Genomic DNA, 12316 nt, shown 5'->3' on the forward strand with positions numbered 1-12316 from the left:
GCTTAGAACAGTGCATTGCACATAGTAAGCGCTTAATAAATGCCATCATTAATTCCAGGATTTCATTTTTAGTTTAAGCCAAACGTCTGAGGTATACAAAATATCATTATGTGACTATCAAATCACTAGATATAGACATATATATATACATACATATATATACTATCATATGTATATACTGATCCTTGTCTTCCTCCTCCTTCTCATCCTACTCTTCCTCTTCCCCCTCCTTGTCCTCCTCCTCTTCCTCCTCATCCTCTTCATTGTTATCGTCTTTGTTCTTCTCTTTGTTTTTGTCCTCATTGTCTTTATTCTTTTCTTTCTCATCCTCATTGTCATCATTTTTGTTCTTGTCTTCGTCTTTGTCCCCTCCTCACCACCCCCTGTCCTCATCACCTTGGTTGCCCTCATCGCTTTTGTTGCCCTCCTCCCCCCATCCTCTTGCTCCTCCTTGTTGTCCACCTCATTGATTTCCCTTTCCTTGTTGTTGTCCCCCTCCTTGTTGTCTTCTCCCTCCTTGTCGTTTGCCCCCTCCCTGTCCTCTTCCCCCTTCTTCTCATCCCCCTTCTTCTCATCCCCCTCTCTTGTCATAGAGAAGCAGCATGGCCTAGTGGCAAGAGCTTGGGCTTGGGAGCCAGAGGTTGTGGGTTCTAATCCTGGCTCCTCCATTTGTCTGCTGTGTGACCTTGGGCAAGTCACTTCACTTCTCTGGGCCCTCAGTTCCTTCATCTGTAAAATGGGGATTAAGATTGTGAACCCCACATGGAACAACCTGATCACCTGTATCCTCCCCAGCGCTTTGCACATAGTAAGTGCTTAACAAATACCAAAATTACTAACTGCTATTATTATTATACACTGATACATGTAATATCAAATCAATATATAGCTATGTACTAGTATACTGATTTGATTTAAGATATTATGTATATATTGTTTCAATAATAATAATAATAATAATGGCATTTATTAAGCACTTACTATGTGCAAAGCACTGTTCTAAGTGCTGGGGAGGCTACAGGTTGTCCCATGAGGGGCTCACAGTCAATCCCCATTTTACAGATGAGGTAACTGAAGCCCAGAGAAGTTAAGTGACTTGCCCAGAGTCACACAGCTGACAAGTGGCAGACCCGGGATTTGAACCCATGACCACCGACTCCAAAGCCCATGCTCTTGCCTCTGAGCCACAAACACATAACCTATTTTCCTTAAACTAAATTTAAAAAAATTAATTTAATTTAATTTAATTAAAAGCGGGGGAAAAAGCTCAACTCCATTGGGATCAGCGTGGCCTAGTGGAAAGAACACAGGACGGGGAGCCAGAGACCTGGATTCTAATCCTGGTTCTACCACTTTACTGCTGTGTGACCTTGGGCAAGTCACAACTTCTCTGGGCTTCAGTTTCTTATATGTAAAATTAGGATTAGCCCCTTGTGGGACAGGGACCTAGTGTCTGATCCGATTAAATTGTATCTACCCCAATACTTAATACAGTGGTTGGTACATAACAAACGCTAAACAAAAAACATTAGCATTGTGTTGGGAAAACAACAAAAGAAATGCTGCTTCATCATTCAGCTCACAACCCTGATATTCAAACCCATTTTATCTCACATTCCACTTTTTAACAAGATAAATCTACTGATATTTCTGGATTATTTCAAAACAATTAAAATTCTAAATCGCTAGCATTTGTGATAGAATCTGCATCTTAATTGAAAATTAAAATTTGGTAATGCCAAATAAGCCGCAATCAGAAATCTTTGACATATTTCATAAATAACCAAAATAGTGAAAGTAGTCTGGCTAATTGCAAATTGCTGAGGAGATTAAAATGCTCATTGGAATTCAGAACTAGGAAGAAGAAAAATAAATCTTAATATGGGCAGAAGTCAGGGATGGCTAGAAATTTTTAGACTCTCAAGTGTCCTTCCAAAATCGCTTACTCATTTAATTGGATAAGGAATTAAGAAAGCTTTTACAAATGAAATGGCATTGTAAATTGTGGTGTATTAAGCTTTTTTCATAAGAGTTGACATGTCCCAGATATTTCTTTGGATTAACATGAAATACTTCACAATGAACTGTAATACTCTGAGAATTCCATAGCTGTTAAATGAAAACCTGGTTTAACTAATTTTCCTGATCATTAGGACAAAGATTCCCAGTCCAGTATGCTAATGAACTCATCTCATTTGATTACAAGTTCCATTATATTCCAAATTTTTAAAAGCTCCTCAACAAAATTAGGATGCAAATATAATAATAATAATAATAATGGCATTTATTAGGCACTTACTATGTGCAAAGCACTGTTCTAAGCACTGGGGAGGTTACAAGGTGATCAGGTTGACCCACGGGGGGCTCATAGCAAATGCCTTGGAATATGATTTTAAATTACCATGCTAATAATAACTTGCTTTTCCTTAGTACTTAATTTTACCAAAGTACTTGCACAACATTCCTGTGATGTAGGAAGACGCAGTAACTAATCCCGTTTACAGATAAAGAAATTGAGATCCAAGGATGCTAGTGGCTTTCCCAAAGTCACATGGCATATCACTGTTATTTCTGACTTTTCCTAGTTTTCATCCTCTTTCCACTGGACTACACAGCCTACCAAGCAAGGTGCTTAACAAACACTACGGGACTTTCACATGATATAACCAAGTAAGATTCCTTGAAAATGTGATTACATCGCAGTGGTTGTTTCTTGGAGTACGTTTTCCCATAGACTTGATTGGTATAAATTAGAATCTGATCCAGAATCTCATCCTCTAGACTGTAAGGTCACTGTGAGCAGGGAACTTATCAAGTACAAGTAAGCACTGTACTCTCCCAAGCACTTAGTACAGTGCTCTGTACCTAGTAAGTGGTCAATAAATATGATGGATTGATTCGGCCCTGACATGGTAAATGGTAAATAAAAGTTGAACTCCGAATCTCTCTCCTTACCCACCCCTCCTCTGCCTTAGAGGGCTTTCTTGTCCCCTCCCAAGATTGAGAATTTCGTCCCCTCTAAAGCTTCCACCCAGGCCAGCACTCCTCTCTCTCTTCCTCCATCTGTCCCTAGCTCCATTATGCATCTCTGGCTGAGGCAGAGAGGCAGGACAGGCCTACAGACCGGAAAGGTGTCAGTGAGAATGTGGAAAAGAGGGCAGAAAAAGAAAACTCCTGTTTGGTGTGGGCCAAAGGACTTAAAGGAAAAGAAATTTTGAACCACATTGCCCAACAGACAAAGAGGCTGGCTTCCAGTTGTTCGTGTGGCATGTCCAGCCTGCCATGAGGCTGTTCCTGGGTGGAGTCCGCCTTTATTTGCTGATGGAGACAACCTGGCTGAAGGCTTTACGAGGGGTAGCGTGAGCCACTTTCTTTTTTTACTTCCCTTCTGTACTGGTTCTCCTGCCAGGAGCTACCCTGCTTTGTTCTGGGAAACTGTAGTAAAAGATAACCCTTTATTTCCACATTAATGACTGTAGAAAGCTAAGTCAGGGAACTATGGACTTCTGGTCTGGAAAATAATCTTTTAGTTTTCCTTCTGAACTAAATTCTGCACTTAGTTAATTATTGCTTGCAAATACCGTGCCTGGGAATTTCCTCCCATCAGGTTCACCAAAAAGCTTTATGTTTTCTCAAATGGCTTATACAGGGTTTCAAGAAGTAATGTGAACAGATCTCTTAAATGTCCCAAGCCTCCTGGATGGTCTTGGGCAGTGTGGAGATTTTTAATACTTATCTCAGTTGGTTTCACGAGGTTGTCCAAATCTAACAGGGAGGACCAACAAAAATAGTGAGTTCCAACTTCAAGGTGCAGAGAGGGTGGGACAGGACAGTTGCTGGAAACGAGGAAGGGTGGAGAGTGGGAGGAAAGAGAAGTTGGGAAGGGAATTTGACTTAAATTCTGCAAGTGGACATAATATCAGGGCAAGCATACTTATGCTGTGTTAATTCAGCAAATAATGCAGGTCAAGTTCCTGGGAGGCAGGTAATTTATGAGCCTGCCACCACCACCACCCCCGCCGCCCCTAAAACACACACCTCAAAAAAAGAAATAATAACTATCTATGATCGGGTCACATTTCAGGGTAAATGTAATTATGATATAAAGATTTAGAAAACAGAAATACAATACATTCAGTTATCATCAGAATCTTCATGTTCAATAATAGTATTATATTAAGTCCCTTTTTTCTTAATCAATCAATCAATAATAACAATGATTATACATTTACAATCTACAGAGCCTAGTTAAGGGCTGGGAAAGCTAAAGACCACTGGTTCAGACACAGTCCCTGGCCCCCAGTGTGGGGGAGGCACAATCTATTGGGAGAAAAATGGAAAAGACATCTGCACTCTTAGCCATGTTTGGTAGTGTAATGGAGCCACACAGCTTAATTCATGATGAATGAAAGTCCTTGCTCTGATGGTATTTCACATATCTCTGGAATAGTTCTCTTCCATCTTGCCATTTCCTTATTTTGATCCGCACATCATGTTTCTGGCTCCTGAAAGTCTTCCTTTTACTGTAACTATGAGGAGCTGCAAAATGCTGTGGTGGATTTCCTGCTTACAGAAGTGCCTATTTATTGGTCATTTTGGTATTTGAAGCCAAGCTTCTCACTCCAATTGATTGTACAAATACCACATCCAGCAGACTACTCAGGCATCTCAATCAGTAGTAGAGTCAGGGGAAGACTCTCATATTTGAGTATATCAGTGGATGAAATAATAAGTTCTACTCAATCAATAAATTGGGAAAATATTATATGAACCATAAAGTAAGTGCTTGATAAATGCAGTTGATTGATATAGTTATTAATAAATCATCAAGCACTTACTGGGTGCAAAGCGTTATATTAAATGATTGGGGGAGTACAATATAACATGTTCCCTGCCCACAAGGGGTTAGCTAAATGCATATTTGCTTATAAGGTTATAGTCAGGGAATATGAATATATTCGTATTCCGGTCATTCATTCTCAGTCTCTTTTGCAGGCTCCTCCTCCCCCTCCCATTCCCTTACTGTGGGGGTACCCCAAGGTTCAGTGCTTGGTCCCCTTCTGTTCTCGATCTACACTCACTCCCTTGGTGACCTCATTTGCTCCCACGGCTTCAACTGTCATCTCTACGCTGATGACACCCAGATCTACATCTCTGCCCCTGCTCTCTCCCCCTCTCTCCAGGCTCGCATCTCCTCCTGCCTTCAGGACATCTCCATCTGGATGTCTGCCCACCACCTAAAACTCAATATGTCCAAGACTGAACTCATTGTCTTCCCTCCCAAACCCTGCCCTCTCCCTGAATTTCCCATCTCTGTTGACGGCACTACCATCCTTCCCATCTCACAAGCCCGCAACCTTGGTGTCATCCTCGACTCCGCTCTCTCGTTCACCCTTCACATCCAAGCAGTCACCAAAGCCTGCCGGTCTCAGCTCCGCAACATTGCCAAGCTCGCCCTTTCCTCTCCATCCAAACCGCTACCCTGCTCATTCAAACTCTCATCCTATCCCGTCTGGACTACTGCATCAACCTTCTCTCTGATCTCCCATCCTCGTGTCTCTCCCCACTTCAATCCATACTTCATGCTGCTCTCCGGATTGTCTTTGTCCAGAAACGCTCTGGGCATGTTACTCCCCTCCTCAAAAATCTCCAGTGGCTACCAATCAATCTGCGCATCAGGCAGAATCTGCTCACCCTCGGCCTCAAGGCTGTCCATCACCTCACCCCCTCCTACCTCACCTCCCTTCTCTCCTTCTACAGCCCACCCCGCACCCTCCGCTCCTCTGCCGCTAATCTCTTCACCGTACCTCGTTCTCGCCTGTCCCGCCATCGACCCCCGGCCCACGTCATCCCCCGGGCCTGGAATGCCCCCCCTCTGCTCATCGTCCAAGCTAGCTCTCTTCTTCCCTTCAAGGCCCTACTGAGAGCTCACCTCCTCCAGGAGGCCTTCCCAGACTGAGCCCCTTCCTTCCTCTCCTCCTTGTCCCCCTCTCCATCCCCCCATCTTACCTCCTTCCCTTCCCCACAGCACCTGTATGTATGTATACATGTTTGTACATATTTATTACTCTATTTATTTATTTATTTATTTATTTATTTATTTATTTATTTATTTATTTTACTTGTACATATCTATTCTATTTATTTTATTTTGTTAGTATGTTTGGTTTTGTTCTCTGTCTCCCCCTTCTAAACTGTGAACCCACTGTTGGGTAGGGACTGTCTCTATATGTTGCCAACTTGTACTTCCCAAGTGCTTAGTACAGTGCTCTGCACCCAGTAAGTGCTCAATAAATACGATTGATTGATTGATTGAATATGTCTTGTGTTATACTGTACTATCCCAAGTGCGTAGTAAACCCAGTAAGGGCTCAATAAATATGACTGAATGAATGAAGGTTGTCCTTTAAAGAATGATGAGTACATCAGTAATAACCAAGGAGTGACTAACCAAGTAGTGCTATAACAATTGACCTTCCTCAGTATCACTCTTGAGTCCATTGTTAATATGATGAATAAAAAACATGCCCTTAAAATATGCAGCTGATCCCAAGTTGACAAGAACCTTGAAAGGCTGGATTAGAATTTTAAGTGACCATGGGAAACAGGAGACAAGGTCAGAAAAGAATGGCACAGTATTCCAATGAGTTACACATAAGGGATGGGCATAGTGCCCAAATAAAAGATGAGATGCAAGTATGGGGAAAATTAATGATCTAGAGGCCATCATTATGGTGTCCAGCTGGGCATGAGACAGTAATGTGGAGCTGTTAAAAAAGAAAGAACCTGACACTGAGAATCCCAGTAGGAATATGACATCATAGAGAAACCCTGTGTGGCCTAAAAGGAGCAGTGTGGCCTAGTGAAAAGAGCTCAGGCTTGGGAGCAAGAGGACTTGGGTTATAATCCCAACTCTGCCACTTTTCTTCTGTGTGACCTTGGCCAAGGCACTTAACTTCTCAGTTACCTCATATGTAAAATGGGGATTAAGACTGTGAGCCCCGTGTGGGACAGGAAATGTGTTCAACCAGATTATCTTGTGTGTACCCCAGTGCTTAGAACAATGCCTGGCGCATAGTGAGCATTTACAAAATACCATTAAGAAGAACAACAAAAAAAGGAAAGATGGAACTGGGTGGGAACCCTTCCATTGTCCTCAAATCTGGCCTAGCTCTCACCAAAATTAACTTGCCAGCTCTGAGCTTGACCTTTTAAGAAGATATAAAAGCGCTACAGAAATTATGAAAAAGTCAGAGAATAGGAATTTCGAAGCAAAGAAAAAACCAACTAGAATTACTTAACATAGATAAAAGAAAGCTGAAGGTGACCGTGGTTATTATGTAGCGGGTGGGCAGATGTTCTCCAGATGGAACAAAAGACAAGGGGCTTAAAATGGAAACATATGGCTAGAGGAAGGATAACCTGCTGATGGGGGTAGTTCCACCTCAGAATGGGTTATAGAAGGATTTTGTGGAGTCTCCTTCCCTGGAGATCTTTAAAAATAGAATCGTCTCTATTTGGCCCTGCCTGAATGAGCAGGTGATTTCTCAAGGAAGTCCAGTCCAGACCTAAAACCCTCTCAGTAATTACCAAACTTAGGTTCTGGCTCTCTCTCACCACTAGAACTTTAGGGTCCACAGGGAAGGACCTGGTGGCCAGGGCTAGGCCCAATCTCCCACCTGGCCCCACGGGAGAGTAGTTCTGGGTCTTTCAGGATGAGTGTGGGGGTAAGAGAGGCTCCAAAATTGGTAGAATCGTCTAATGATGCAAAGTGAAAGTAGAAAACTGAATCAAGAAGGCTAGGATGTCTTTTGGTAGTTGCACCATGGTGTTGGATTAAGAGCAAACTGACAATGCTTAAGGCAACAGTGTAGTCCAATTTTCTTTATGGCTGAGAGACCTGGTCTTACCGCGAATGTCACATTCAACTTCTACAGCAGTTCCACCAGTGACACCTATGTGTAATAATCAATCAATCATATTTATTGAACATTTACTGTGTTCTGAGCCTCATACTAAGCACTTAGGAAACTAGAATATTACAGAGTTGTACTTATGCCTCATTGTACTTAGTTATACAGAGTTATACTGAAGTAGCAAGATAGCAGCATGGCCTAGCAGAAAGAGCCACAGGCTTGGAAGTTAGAGGACCTGGGTTCTAAGACCAGCTCTGCCACTTGCCTGTGTGACCATGGGCAAGTCTTTTAACTTCTCTGTGCCTCCATTACTTCATCTATAGCATGGGGATAAGTTAGCTGTTCTCCCTCCCTCCTAGACTATGAGTCCATGTGAGACAGGGACTATGTCTGATCTGCTTATACTGTATCAACTCCGGTGCTTAGTAGAATGGTTGGCATACAGTAAGTGCTTAACAAATGCCACAATCATTATTGAATCAGTAGTATTTATTGAGTACTTACTGTGTGCAGAGAACTCTAATTAGCACTTGGGGAAGTACAGCAGAATTATTATTATTATTATTATTATTATTATTATTATTATTATTATATAGGATCAAATACACTGAGGTTCTGAAATCCAGGCAGACCACCATCACTGAAGTAATATTCATTTCCTCACCCTCTCACTAGACAGGTCATACAAGGAGAATGGATGACAAAAGAATACCCAAACAGTGGGGATATGAGAACTGAAATGGGTTAACAAATACCGCAGACAGGAGAAATAATTTAAAGATACAGAGCAAAGTGGACGGCTAGAAACAGTAGCCGGTGACACATGAGTCTAGCATGCAGCAATCAGAAATGGAGGGAAGGTCTTGAGGCAGAGGTTTCAGGAAAATTATGACATCAAAATCAATCTGGGGTTTCATTGAGCGCTTTACTGTGGGCAGAGCAAAAGGGAAAAATGCAACAGTGTAACATGGAGCAATATAGTATATGCAGTGAATAAAGGTGTCATGCACTAGTGCCATCAGCCACATCCCCACACAACCGAATCAACCATCTCAGAAGCATCATCTTCAAACCCAAAGGAAAATTATATTTACCACTACTCATACATCAAATGTAAGCCTGGAAATAAGTTTAATTATTTAAAACAAGTCTTCATTAAGCTTTCTGTTGATGCACTTTTTATTCAGAAAATGCTTTAGTTATTCTAACATCTATCTTCTAAGCACAAGTAGAAAAAGGCTGTGGCAAGGAGCTTTAAAGCTAAGTGATCCAGCTCTGGAAAGCTCAATGGAAGTTCTGCCTTCCCAAGAACTTATCATTTCCTCTTTCAAAACCTAGATTCAGCGGAGCAAAGTAAAAGCAGGAGGTGAGTTTAATGGCCAAGAATTGTGAGAGCTAGAAGTTAATAAAAGCAAAGCTGCGGTCAAGAAGGTAGTTATCTAAATGGCACACTTAACAAACTCCTAGAGCAAAAAAGCAACAGAAACCTTCACTAACTTTTAAATTCTAAAGGATTCTGAATTCAACTGAAGTACTGACTGTATTTAATAAAAGGCAATCAATAACTTAATCAAAATGCGGCTCAGCCAGATTCCTCTGGTCCGAGCTGAGTTCACAGACTTTATTTATGGGTCGTGAAAGGGGAAAAGAACAGCAGTCAAGCAGAGCATCACAGTCTCACTGTACTACTTAAAAATACCCCTTTCCATGTCCTGATTTACAAAGTTCCAGTGATTTCGCTGGCTGGAACTGATTTTCTTTCATTGAGCACCCCAAAATCCTAGGATTTGTGGCCCACGGGCAACCCTAGAATTTTATCACCTAGTGTTCTCTTAGAAGTGAAAATTGCTTTCTACAAAACTTCCCACAGAACTTCGGCTTCAGAAATAAATCCCTGTGCAACAATGTTATATTACAATCAAATCTTTGAAGCTGGGCCTCCCTTCCACCAACCAGCCACTGGCCCTGACGTTCAGGCTGGCCCCTGATGACACTCAAGATACCAGGCATTGAGATACACATAATGTCACATGCATTATACAGTGTAGCATGTAATGAAATGGGATGTAATAATGATGATGATATTTGTTAAGTGCTTACTATGTGCCAGGCACTGTACTAAGCACTGGGGTGGATACAAGCAAATTGAGTTGGCCACAGTCCCTGTCCCATGTGAGGCTCACAGTCTCAGTCTCCATTTTACAGATGAGGTAGTCAGAGGTCATGGGTTCTAATCCCAACTCCCCAGTTTGTCAGCTATGTGACTCTGGGCAAGTCACTTAACTTCTCTGTGCCTCAGTTACCTCATCTGTAAAATGGGGATTAAGACTGTGAATCATTCATTCATTCAATCGCATTTATTGAGCGCTTACTGTGTGCAGAGTACTGTACTAAGCACTTGGGAAGTACAAGTTGGCAACATATAGAGATGGTCCCTACCCAATAACGGGCTCACAGTCTACTCCAGTGCTTAGAATAGAGCTTGGCACACAGTAAGAGCTGAACGAATACTATTATGATTATGATTATGATGATGATTATTATTATTATTATTATCAGGTTGTCCCACGTTGGGCTCACAGTCTTAATCCCCATTTTACAGATGAGGAAATCGAGGCTCAGAGAAGTTAAGTGACTTGCTCAAGGTCACACAGCAGACATGTGGCGGAGCCGGGATGGGAACCCACGACCTCTGACTCTCAAGCCACTCTTGAGAAGTGCTCTTTCCACTGAGCCACACTAAGTGAAGTGACTTGCCCAAGGTCACACAGCAGACAGGTGGTAGAGCCAGGATTAGAACCCATGGCCCTCTGACTCTCAGGCCTGTGTGCTCTGTCCACTACACCATGCTGCTTCTCAGGTGCTGTAGGGCTGAGAGTGAGGCGAATACCAAATGCCTCAGGAGCACAGATCCAAGTGCACAGATGATTCAGAAGGGAGAGGGAGCTGAGGAAAAGAGGGCTTAATAGGGGAAGGCTTCTTAGAGGAGATGAGTCCTTAATACGTCCTTTACAGGTTGGGAGAGTAGTGGTTTGGAGGGGAAGGGAATTCCAGGCCAGAGAGAAGAATGGGAAAGGGATCAGTGGTGAGATAGGTGAGACTGTACCCTCAGCCCCACAGCACTTCTTTGCATATCCTTATGCTCTGCATTTCCCCTATCTGTAATTTATTTTTACATCTGCCTCCCCCTCTCGACTGTGTCTTTTCATTCATTCATTCAATCGCATTTATTCATTCATTCATTCAATCGTATTTATTGAGCGCTTACCGTGTGAAGCGCACTCTACTAAGCGCTTGGGAAGTACAAGTTGGCAGCATATAGAGACGGTCCCTACCCAACAGCGGGCTCATGGTCTAGAAGGGGGAGAGAGACAACAAAACAAGACATATTAACAAAATAAAATAAATAGAATAAATAGTATAAATAGAGTAATAAATACGTACAAACATATATACAGGTGCTGTGGGGAGGGGAAGGAGGTAAGGCAGGGGGGATGGGGAGGGGGAGGAGGGGGAAAGGAAGGAGGAGGCTCAGTCTGGGAAGGCCTCCTGGAGGAGGTGAGCTCTCAGTAGGGCTTTGAAGGAAGGAGAGCCCAATACCGCAGCCATGGCAGGGGCATCTGCCCTCGGGCATCAGGCACCATCTTGAGTTCTGGGTTCTTTGTTTATGGTACCTGTTCAATGTTTCCTGTGTGTCAGGCTTTCCACTAAGCAGAAGGATAGATACAAGCTTCTCGGACTGTGTCCAACCTGATTATCTTGTAGCTCCCCCTGAGCTTAGAACACATACTATTATTATTAGATCATGTCCCATATGGGACTCCCAATCTTAATCCCCCTTTTACAGATGTGGTAACTGAAGCACAGAGAAGTGAATCCCTTCACCCATGGTCACACAGCAGACAAGTGGCTGGTTTGTCTTGTGGGCAGGGGTGTGGCTACCAAGTTTATTGTATTGTTCTCATCCAAGTGCTTCTTACAGTGCTCTATATACAGTAAATGCTCAAAAAATACCACTTATAAATTGATCTGTCTTTCTCTGATCACATATTGTTCCTCTCTGTGGTCTGGGAGAGCTAGCCCGGATTCAGACTGAACTCCAAACACGGAGTTTCAGTTTGGAGAGTCCAGCTCCTGATGGGTTTTCCCTGGTTGGTCACAATTTATTATTCAGGCCACAAGCATGCCAAAACATAGCTGAAGCTTAGCCCTCATCAGAAGTGCAGAGAACTTGTAAATACTAAATTGCAGGCCAATTGGTGCATTATCAGTCGTTGGATCACTTAATTGACCCAGCAAGAGTCCTTTAAAAAGATTTCACAAAAACCAAAGTAAAATGAGGAGCCAGGTATCAAATCAGGGGCAAGATGGCTCCAATTACTTGATAGCAATGTCCCCAT

This window comes from Tachyglossus aculeatus, chromosome 2 (assembly GCF_015852505.1).
Source record: "Tachyglossus aculeatus isolate mTacAcu1 chromosome 2, mTacAcu1.pri, whole genome shotgun sequence".
In the NCBI taxonomy this organism is placed as follows: Eukaryota; Metazoa; Chordata; class Mammalia; order Monotremata; family Tachyglossidae; genus Tachyglossus; species Tachyglossus aculeatus.